The following is an 8427-nucleotide window of genomic DNA, read 5'->3' on the forward strand; positions in this document are numbered from 1 at the left end:
AGTTTGAGACTTTAAAGGGATAGTTCACCCAAAAATCCAAATTCTCTCATCATTTACTCACCCTCATGCCATCCCAGATGTGTATGACTTTCTTTCTTCTACAGAACACAAATTAAGATTTTTAGAAGAATGTCTCATCTCTGAAGGTCTAAACAATGCAGGTCAACAGGGTCCAAAAAACACATAAAGGTATCATAAAAGTAATCCATACAACTCCAGTGGTTAAATCCATGTCTTAAGAAGCGATATGAAAAATGTGAATGATAAGAAACCTCAAAAAGCTTTTTTGTGTTCAGCAGAAGACAAAGTCATACACATCTGGAATGGCATGAGGGTGAGTAAATGAGACAGTTTTCATTTTTGGGTGAACTGTCCCTTTAAGAGATCTCTTCTGAAACTCTAGAGCACACATGTGTGAGATTATCAGGGTCTTTTTCACATGAGATAACTCTGAGAAGCAGGAGATTTAAGCAGATGTCTCTATTTAATCTCATTACAGTCTAAGAGAAACAATTGAGGTATTAAAGGTACGAGTTGAGTCACATGCACAGTGCAAACATGCATGTGTGCACACTCACATGAAACTTTGTGAAGAGGTCAAGTTTGTCCCTTATGTGCAAAATCGTGTCTCTGCTGTAAACCACATCAAACGTGGCTTCAGGAAACCTCTTTGTGGCAACTGACACCTCAAACTGCACCTGCAGAGGAACAACAGACACGTTCTCATGTCCTGAAGACATCAATGTATACTGACTCTCCCAGAATGCATTTCTGTTTAGCCTTCAAGATTTACTACGGTTCCAGAATGTCACTATTTTAAAGAAGAAAACGCTGCTTTAAATTTAAAACTAGATTTGTACATTTCCTGAACAAAATGTGAGTGCTGATTGGCCATGCAAAACTTGTTGCCATGGTGTTAGGCTGTTGTGGGGGATTGCCAGAGCATTGCTATGTGGTTTGCTTAGGTGTTCTGAGAAGGTTTTGGGTAGTTACTGTGGCATTGCTAGGTGGTTTTACTTGGGTGTTTGGGGTGGTTGCTTACTAGCCCATGTCTATATGCCAAAGTCTATGTGACATTCTGTTCTCTTGAATTTATTAGGGTTGTAAAAGGATTTGTTTGGCCATTTATTGTCCACCAGGTGAAAATCGTACAGTAACAGCACACCTTTCCTCAACAAGCTGCTGATATGAGGTGATGATATGATATGATATGCAATGATCTGTGCAGGTCAGTGTTAGAGTAACATTCTCCAGGCTTGACAGTTTCTGGAATAGAGCCTAACCAGGGACGGATTACCGACCGGGCCAATGGGGCCAGTTCTCAGGGGCCCTTGACTACCAGCGGGCCCTTGACTGCCTGGGGGTGCCCTGGGCTTTAAGGCTGCGCAATCCCCCGCCCTGCTTGAAAACCCTTTTGGGCATGAACAATTTGCGTTATTTCAAATTTAAACCTCGTGTGACCCCGTGTACACATGCGTGGACGTTGTATTTTGGCGTCGCTCTACGCAACGCATCATTTCATTTCATTTAAACCGACTGATCTCAGTTCAGGAGACTCGGTGCTGTCAGTAAAGGGTTAAACTTTCAACACACCAAGTCATGTGACAAAACAACATGGTGCCAATCACAGCGGAGTTTGTCTTTAGGAGAAACGCCAACAAATCTACATCTGGTAAGAAACCTCATTACGTTTTTACATTGAAACCTGTTTGACTCAAAAGATTAAAGACTCTATTTTCATCCGATAAGCCATTTATAACATTTTAGCGATTTATCGCGAAACACAACGCTGCTGAACACAATGTACACTAATGTGCACGTTAGCGCATTTTTTCCTTAGAAATCCTATATTTACTGTAATCACATTGAGAATCAATGGGTTCATCCAAAAGCAGAAAAATTTTGCTTTTAGTGACTTTTTATGGAGTTAGGATGAAAATAAGGTGCATTTCGAACTGTTCTGAGACCAGTGCAGACAGACAGCACACAGTCATTCACTAAATAGGGAGCAAGGGAGCATCCTATAGCTCTCTATGCTGTTAAGTGCATTCACTCCTAGCATCCGACCTAAAGTTTAGTTTCAGGCTACAGATGATGTTTGGACTCTCAACATGATTGGATGATTCTGGTCGTTACTTTGAATCAGAATTAATTATGATAATTTCTGATGTTTGTAAGTCTCAAAAACATGATGTAAAGGGATTAATGGAAAGGAGGAGGCGAGAACCGCCTTGATGATATAAATAATATTTTAATACTAAATTTGAACAGAAAGGCAAACACACACACAGGTGTCGGACAGCTGCCCGTAAATCTCTCTCTCTGTCCCACTGCCGTCTGCAGTCGGCCTTTATCCCTCTCTGAGGCTTGATTAGCCTGATTAGGGTCCGGATGTGTGGAATCACGTCCCGGCCCCGCCCTCCACCCTGCCAGATTCCTCCCTCATTCTCTCAGGCCGGGAAGCCTCCGGCATGACATACACCCCCCCCCACACACACTTTTTCCCTGGGGAGGGGCGTGCTTTCCACCCCGTCTGCCGTCAGGTCATCCCCGTCTACCTGGATGAGGGAGGGGACAAGTGGAGGGAAACAAAACAAAAAATGGGGCACCTACGCACCGTAACGGCGATCGTGACAAATTAACAAAACATTTTAAAAAGAGAGGGAAAGGGCCAACACGGAGCGGCAGTGGAAGGGAGAGAGAGCGAGAGAAAATCTCTGATAAGCCGTGGCTTCGTCCCCTGCCACTCCTCCACTTTTTAATGGACGACAGCTGCTCCTCCCCGGATGGATCGGAGGCAGTCCTCCAGCCCCTGGCGGACGGAACACAATGCGCATTTTTGGTGGACGGAAGGGGTCCCCCTTGCCCCTGGCAGCGGTAACTGCTCCAGGCGGTTGGTTGGGAGCCCCTTCTCCCCTCGTGGTTGGCTGCCATTCCTCCGCTTCCAGGTCTTCCGGGGTCCTCCGGTGGATGGCCGCGGCTGCTCTGTTGGGGTGGATGGTAGTGGCGAGGACTCTACTTCGGATTTCGGCACCAGTGTAAAGGGATTCATGGAAAGCAGGAGGCGAGAACCGGCTTGAAATTAACCAAAAGACAAACACACACAGGTGTCGGACAGCTGCCCGTAAATCTCTCTCTCTGTCGCACTGCCGTGTCCAGTCGGCCTTCACACATGAATAATCAACACTCCTTTAAACATAATAAACAATTGGATAAAAGTCTTTCCATAGCATGGCATTATTTAAAATGTCACAACTTAGACCCGTTGTCCACATATGTTGCTATACATTTTTCGGAGAAATATTTGCTCTAGGAATGTATTTTTTTTTTCATGTTTATTAGATGCTAATAGTTACAAATCAAAAAGGTAATGGAAAATGCTCACAGCAGTCATGCTTGAGTCTCAGGAGGTTAAAGTGCATTGGTCTCCTGACACTCTCCAACTACTTACATATATGTAAGCTTATTGTGCAATAAACTTAAAATACGTATATTGTTTCTATACCTATAATCAACAACTTTAAATCAATAGTTTTATATTTTTACATCACTTTTAATTCGATTATGCCATTGCCTCATGGGATTGTTGTTCATTCTCTCATTAAAGACATTAAGTACACAGTCTTGTATCTTTGCCTTTTTGTCCGATTTTGAAATACTTTTTTGCCTCTAAACAAAGTTTGTGATGTTGTGATTCACTTTGGAGCTGGTTGTTTTGGTTCATGGCTTACAACCCCTTTATGAAGGATTTTATGTAATCTCTACGGCTCTCTCCATGGATCAATCTCCACGTGTTAGATGACAGGTCAATCACAAGAACCTCAACACCAAAAGAATGCAATTAAAACAACCCTTGTTTATGTTTGATAACATTACTGTTCACTTCCTACAGTCTGATATTAAATGAAGGTGAAATAAAATAAAGTAGTTCCGGATGGGTAAGAAATGAATCAAAGAAGCAATGATTATGATAGAAAAACACCATAGACTGGTGTATTAACATTTAAAAGGGAGGAGAAAATGCCTTCTAGAGACGGCATATAGAGGGAGGAGAAAATCGTATGTTTTATTGTTGACATCAAAGGCTGTGCATCCAATTAAATCAAACTTTATGGTATTTTGATGTTATCTGTGAATTGGCAATATGGCTAATGCTAATACAATATTAGGCCCAATATTGGTTCTATGTGGCAGGCAGATAAAAATAAACACTCTCTGCTTTATATGCATTAACAAAATTGTTATTATTATGTTTATAATTATGCATACTATTGGGTCTGTGCAGTTCATGGTAGCTATGTAGGATTTTTTGTTTGTTTGTATGTGTAAGATGGTTAAAGGAAGGAGGCGGCGAGAACCGGCTTCACAATATAAATGATATTTTATTAAATAAAAAGCATACAGGGCAGCTGCCCGTAATTCTCTCTCTCAAACTGTCGTCACCAGCTGCATTTATCCCTCGCGTGCCCCATCAGGCTGATTGGGGACCGGGTGTGTGTCATTCCAGCATGGCCCCGCCCCCCTCCGTTCTACACTCCTCCTGGCGTTGCCTCAGGCCGGGGAGACCCCGGCATGATGTACACCCCACCCCCCCTTTCCCTGGTGAGTCAAATCTCCGACCCACAGAGGACAGAACACCCCTCCACATTCTCGGTGACCAGTGGGGACACTCCTCCGCCCCTGGCAGCAGCCCTACTGCTCCAGGCGGTCGAGGAGTCGCTTCCCTCCTCCCCTCCTGAACACCGTTCTTCTATTGACCCCTCCGGATTTCTAGGGGACGGCAGGGCACTCCTTCACCCCTGGCAGCGGCTCCATCATTCCAGGTGGTCGGGGAGTCCAGTCCCCACTCGCCTCGTGGACGCTGGCCGTTGCCCGTGTCCGGGTGGTCGGGCTACTCCGTCACCCGGCGGATGGCAGCGGCACTCCCCTAGGTGGACGGCAGTGTCGAGGACTCTGCGACGGGCATCCCTCCTCTTTCCCGGGTTTCGGCACCAATGTAAAGCGGGTTAAGGGAAAGGCGGAGCTGAGAACCGGCTTAACAATATAAATAATATTTAATTCAATAAAAAGACACACACAAACACATACAGGGCAGTTGCCCGTAATTCTCTCTCTCTCTCGAACGTCCATCACAGGCCACCTTTATCCCTTGCGCACCCCATCAGACAGATTGGGGAACGGGCATGCTTAATTCCAGCCTGGCCCCGCCCCCCTCCGCACTACAGTATGCAAAACATTTTTGGAAAGGGTCGGTTCGGCACTTTGTCCAAATTCAAATCAAGGTCCTGAAGCAAAACCAGTTGAGAACCGTTTGTTAAAATGTCCTGAGGAACATACACCTAATGTTCTGAGGTTTCACAGGTTTTTGGTCGCTCACCTTGGACGTGTAGAAATCTCCACCTACAATTTCACTGCCAACATCTAGAACTTTCTGTCCAGGTCAAGTTTAGCATGTCAACAAACTCCTGATGGGTTACAAATTAAAATATCAAGAGAGATTTAAGAGAAAATAAAATATGAATGATTCACTCACATTATGAGATAAAGCACGATCCTAACTTGACTTGGCCATTAGAAGGAAATGGTCTTTGCTACATAATCCACTGGATCAGAAAGTATTATTATTTTATATGATTAGGAATGTAAACATTTACATAGAACATAGATTTAATAGTCTTTCAAAGATAAACTTTATCTGACTCCATCTGAAACCATTCGACCCTACAGCCTCTTCACCCCTGACCTTGGTAGTTATGGATCCTCCTGTGCTGACGTATCCAGAGCCGAACATCTTCTCATAGAGTAAGATTCCTCTGCGTGTGTACTGCTGGTTGTCCAGGAACTGCATGAAGGTGGAGAAAGCACCCTGATGCTGCTCCACCACATCACGACAAGCTTTCTGCATGAGCCAACACAACTGGTTCTGGTTCTTCTTCATCTGAGAGAAAGCAAGTAAATTCATATCAGTTTGTTTATAAAGAATTGACGTTTTAATAATAGTTAATTGACCAACTGATTCACCTTGATGTACATCTGAACCGTTATGTTGAGCACCATGTCTTTCCCGTCTTCTCTGATTCATCCAGGACCACTGATGCCATCAGGTGATTATAGTGGGCGGGAGTTCTGTAGTGGGTGGGGTTAATATCTCGCTTGCCTTCACCCCTGCACTATATGACTTCCATTTTTTTCTTAACATAAAGGGAGAAATAAAAAAATAAATTGTGCTCAGTGATGTCATACAATGAGAGTTTATGGTGGCCATCTCTACAATCTTCAAAAGAACACAAAAGTATCATTCAGAAGTGATTGTGAAAAGCATACAATAAGATTTGGTGAGAAACAAACTGAAATCTAATGTATTATTTAGTGAAAATGTTCACTGACCGTTGGTCTCCTATGTGCATTCATGATAGGACACGAGAGCAACAGTTCACATAGCGCCCTCGCAACATTGGGGCGTTCAAGTGAAAAGTCGTTTTGTTTATTTACAAACAGGTCCTCCACAGTGATAGTGACATCAGAGCACAACACAACTGCTCACAAACACAGAACAGAACTTACTAAACATGTTTAAAGAGTTTGTAGTCCAAGAATTGATGCATTTCTATGCCCAACCTTATTTTTATTTTTTATATTTCTGGACCAGTGCCAGTTTACAGTGGACGGAGTTACCCGCACAATGCTGAAAATAGAAAACAAGCGATCGATAGAATGTTCCGTCACTCATCAAGGCTGGTTAGGACAAAATCTCTGATTAACATAGAAAAGAGACCTTGTATCGTGTGTTGTTCACCATCAGGTTAGGACACGGTATGACTGTGGCTACCTGTAGCCTCCTCTATGTTTCTGTTTGATTTCCGATTACTCAGTTCAAAATAATAAGGCTGGGCATAGAAATGCATCAATTCTTTGACTACAGACTCTTCAGACATGTTTAGTAAGTTCTGTTCTCTGTTTTGTGAGCAGTTGTGTTGTGTTCTGATGTCTCTATCACTGTGGAGGACCTGTTTTTAGATCAACAAAACGATTTTCGCTTGAACGCCCCAAGTGCTGCGTGAACTGTTGCTCTCGTGTCCTAACATGAACGCACACAGGAGATCAACGGTCAGTGAATATTTTCGCTAATTAATACATTCGATTTCGGGTTGTTTCTTACTAAATATTATCGTATGCTTTCATAACAATCATGAGTCTCATGAATAATTAATTAGATTTCTGAATTATACTTTTGTGTTCTTTTAAAGCTTGAAGAGATGGTCACCATAAACTGTCATTGTATGACATCACTGAGCACAACATTTATTCACAATTCCTATAAAAGTCATATAGGGTTATTACAACACAGGGGTGAGTTAACAACGACTGCATTTTCATTTCAGGGTAAACTAATCCTTTAAAACCTGTACAAATATTGGAACAAAAGGCAGCATGACATTATCTCCAAACCAAAAATAACATCCAGAAAATATCACATACAAAAAAGAAGTACATTTTATGTAAATGCCATAAACAAACGACAGGACATTTTTCTCAAACCTGATTGGTCGAAGCAGGACTCAATGAAGAACAGGTACCCGTATGGGCGGAGCCAGCCGAGCATCATTTCAGCCAATGATCGAAGCTCCTGATCACTCAGATACATTAACAGCCAGTTAGAGAAGACCAAGTCAAAACTGAAACAGTAGAAGTGAGAAAATGAAAGAGGGATGATGTAAACAGAGATGACATCATATGAAATGGAGCATCTTTCTTAAAGAGACAGTTCACCCAAAAATGAAACTTCATTCACTTTTATTGTATGGAAATAAGACGCTATGAAAGTGAATGGTGACTAAGACTAACATTCTGAATAACATCTCCTTTTTGTTCCACAAAAATAAATAAATATATTAAATAAAAGTAGTTCGAAACAAAATCAGGGTTAGTAAATGAAATGTCCCTTTAAGGTCTTAATTAATCTTAAGTGATACATTTATTTAATTATCAACCACCAGGTATTACTGTTTATTAAAAATGTTTTATTAGTATTCAACAGATGTAAATATACATTAAGGTTAATTAAACTTAGTCTATTATTTTGTTATGTTATGTAGTGCATGTTTATACACTAGTGCGTAATAAAGGCTAACAGCCTGTGATATATACAGGTCGTATGTAGATGTGTTTGGATGAAAATGTTAACACTTGTCTCATCTGTGTTTTGGGAAGTCCAGCTTTGTGACATCACCTTGAATGAACTCGCCGTTGCCACGGTGACTGTTGTCCTGTCTGTTCTTTTCCACAAAGTTCTCTGTGAAGTCCACGGCGGTCACACGATGGGCCTTGCCAATGAAGTGACACGTGTAACACCTGAAAAGGGCAAAGGTCATGATCATGTTGACAATGCCGCAAAGACACCATGCTTTACACAAAAAGCTCTCTCGT

The 8427-nt window shown here is 42.2% G+C and overlaps 1 pseudogene; it reads right to left on the reverse strand.

Moving 5' to 3' along the window:
- Positions 1 to 435: 435 nt before the first annotated feature.
- On the reverse strand, positions 436 to 8378 carry LOC127659815 (uncharacterized; annotated as a pseudogene).
- Between the last annotated feature and the right edge of the window lie 49 nt (positions 8379 to 8427).

This window comes from Xyrauchen texanus, chromosome 19 (assembly GCF_025860055.1).
Source record: "Xyrauchen texanus isolate HMW12.3.18 chromosome 19, RBS_HiC_50CHRs, whole genome shotgun sequence".
NCBI lineage: Eukaryota > Metazoa > Chordata > Actinopteri > Cypriniformes > Catostomidae > Xyrauchen > Xyrauchen texanus.